The following is a 2,936-nucleotide window of genomic DNA, read 5'->3' as shown; positions in this document are numbered from 1 at the left end:
TTTCCATGCATGCTCATGTACATGTATATGTATTAGTAATTATGTGATGCATTATTTTTAACCTTGTTATAAAGGATTAGACATGTTGAGCCCCTAGGCTCAATATGCTTATATGGTGCAGGTGAGCATGATGACGTTTATATAGCTCCTACCGGTGGTGAGGACTTATGAGCTCACGGAGCAGTGGACCCCGTGACCGTCGCAGCTATTTAGTTTATTATGTTGAATTTTGAAACATGTTTTATTTTATTATTGTTTTCGCATATGAGATTTTTCAGCAGCATTGTTTATTATTTTAAATTGATGCATGAAACATTTTTAAGGATTTATTTATTTAATATTTTTCAGGTTATTTAAGAAAAAGTATGTTATTTTTATATACATATATGTATGGGCATGTATGTATAGTAGTATTATTATTTTAAAAAAAAATCGCATTTATTAGTATTAGGCGTTTCAATAACAAAACACATAAACACATAAAATAGAAACTATTGTGTGATTTAAGGGATCGAGAGATCAAACACATCTCGATACTCATTCCCTGCTTTGGTCATCGTCGAATCATACCTTCCACTCTTGATAGCTAAGTAGCTCCAATCCTCAATCTACATTAAACACAAAGCTTGTGTCAACTCCCTAGATAGAATGGTAACAATTTCAAGGCTAGAACTCAAACCTTTAACAATCTTCAATTGACTCGAACCGGTGCGAACTCGAACTCGATATATTCTTGAACAATCTGAAATTCATATCAAGCCATTCAATATTTCATTTCAACTCATTCCAAAGCTAAACAACTCAAGGCTTGCTAATTTGATCGAAATTCAAACCGGCGACGAAACGGTTCAAAACCGATAATTCTAACAACTCAAACATCATCTAAACATTGATATATAACTCATATCAATATCATTTCATCACTTAATTTCGAAATCCAGCAGCATGTATTTCCAGAAATTTATTAAACGTAAACTGACGGCGTAACGGTACAAATTTGGTATCCAAAACTGAAATTTATCAATTCTAACCACCAAGTTTACTTCAAATACATCACATACATCAAGAATATCAACTTAAACCAGCATATCAGAAGGTGCAAGGATTCGAAATATATTCTGAAAATCATAACAATTGCATACGTGGTCCGTTCTTCGTTTCAACTTCGATATCGTAATGCTTATATCATCAAGAACACCATTTCATATTCAAATTCTGATGTCTCCCAACATCCCAACATCATAATTTCAAGATCTACTGAATCAAAGAGATACTTACATCACAACGAAACTCTTGTCGCGAGGATTCCAAAACTATGCTCGGTTTTGAAATCGGACGGCCGGATCTTGAGATATTGAATATTGAAATATAAGAAATGACTTGCAAAAATATAAAATGGCTGCTCACGGTTTTGGAGCTGAAGATCTGATGCAAACATTCATGCTACACGTTTATATCCATGAAGAAGCCATGTGTCCCACTCAAATTTGGTTATTTGCATTTTGGCCCCTCAACTCTTCTCTATTTGCAATTCAGTCCCTCGGCAAGCTTCCGACTTCAAATTAAATCCTTTAATTCCGGAAACATGGAATTTAAATCTTAAATCCCATAAATATCTAATTCAAATATATTAATATTTTGATTTAAGAATCCCGAAATTTAAATCTCACTATTCGTAAATTCTCAAATTAAATATTTTCAGCTCGGAAATTAAATCTCTAATTTCCAAATTAATCATTTCCAAAATTTGGAATTTAAATTTCTAATTTCGTAATTAATAACTTAATATTTTTGGGGCCTTACAAGCCCGATGACTCAAATCTAACACATCCAAATACACATGCTTAACCCCAAAGAACATCCCATAGGCAGCCCCTCCACTCCTTCCATCCATTCACACAAAATTTCAATTCAAACGCCTCAAACTTAATACGATTCGCAGCCTTTCAACGCATAAATAAAATATGCCTTGCATAATACCATGAGAGGCTTAAAACCAATCAAACACACATGAAAATGGGTTGAAAACATCATGTTACAATCTGATTTTCCATTCAAATCACCAAAATTTCATTTGGATGCAAGTAAATCACCCCTACAACATCAATATGCAAGCTAGCAATTTAAAATACACAAAACCAACTCCATGGATCCTTTACCTACTGAAAATCGAACACCACACACACCAATACACATAAAAATTCTGCCCAAATTCAAAATAACAAGAAGGAAGCCATGAGAATTTATATCCTATGCTTGGGTTTCAAAAATCAAGGAGTTTTCTTGCCTTAACTTGCAACCAAAAGAAGAAAAAGAGGCGGCCAAGGGGCTGAGATTCACGACCAGCAGCTGAAATGCTCTTCTAAGGTGGACCTCGGGGCGGCATGGCGGTGGTTAGGTGGCTGGACGGCGGCCGGAGTTGATGGGAGGAATAAATGGTGAAAGCCGATGTGGAGAAGGGGTGAGGAAATGGAAGAAGCGTGAGAATGAGAGAGGGAAAAGAATGAGGCGGCTGAAAGAGGGCCCAAAAATGCTAGGGTTAATTGTGGTGAGTGATATTTTAACTATAATGTATGTATAGGTAGGTGGTATGTGTAGGGTATGCACAAAAGTGTTTTTTTTTCACTAGTAAAAGTGCTACTTTTTGGATATTAAAACTTTAAGTTGTAGAATTGCATTCATTTTTAAATTCTAAATCTAAAATATTTAATTAAATATTAAGAATAGAATTTCACTAGTCCGGGTCCAAAAAGGCTGATTTTGAGAAATTTTGGTAATTACGCTCAAGAATGCCCTTACGCGATTTTCTTTACCCGAAAAAAATTTAAAATAAATTTTCTTTTTATTTTCTTCATCTCTCATGATTTTAGGTAATCAAAATTTAGTATATGAGGTTTTCCCACCGTGTCCACCTTTGCCGCGTGCCAGAGCCGATG

At 34.9% G+C, this 2,936-nt stretch overlaps 1 long non-coding RNA gene across 1 annotated transcript; it reads right to left on the bottom strand.

Moving 5' to 3' along the window:
* Positions 1–438: 438 nt before the first annotated feature.
* On the bottom strand, positions 439–2,508 carry LOC140893321 (uncharacterized). Its single transcript, XR_012153101.1, has 4 exons — positions 2,288–2,508; positions 1,279–1,569; positions 680–742; positions 439–608 (listed from the first exon to the last, which is right to left on the bottom strand). It is a non-coding gene; the product is annotated as an uncharacterized lncRNA (long non-coding RNA).
* Between the last annotated feature and the right edge of the window lie 428 nt (positions 2,509–2,936).

The sequence above is a fragment of the Henckelia pumila genome, chromosome 3 (assembly GCF_033568475.1).
Source record: "Henckelia pumila isolate YLH828 chromosome 3, ASM3356847v2, whole genome shotgun sequence".
Classification (NCBI taxonomy): domain Eukaryota; kingdom Viridiplantae; phylum Streptophyta; class Magnoliopsida; order Lamiales; family Gesneriaceae; genus Henckelia; species Henckelia pumila.
The sequence above is the reverse complement of the archived record's forward strand: the minus strand, read 5'-3'. Positions and strand labels throughout refer to the sequence as shown.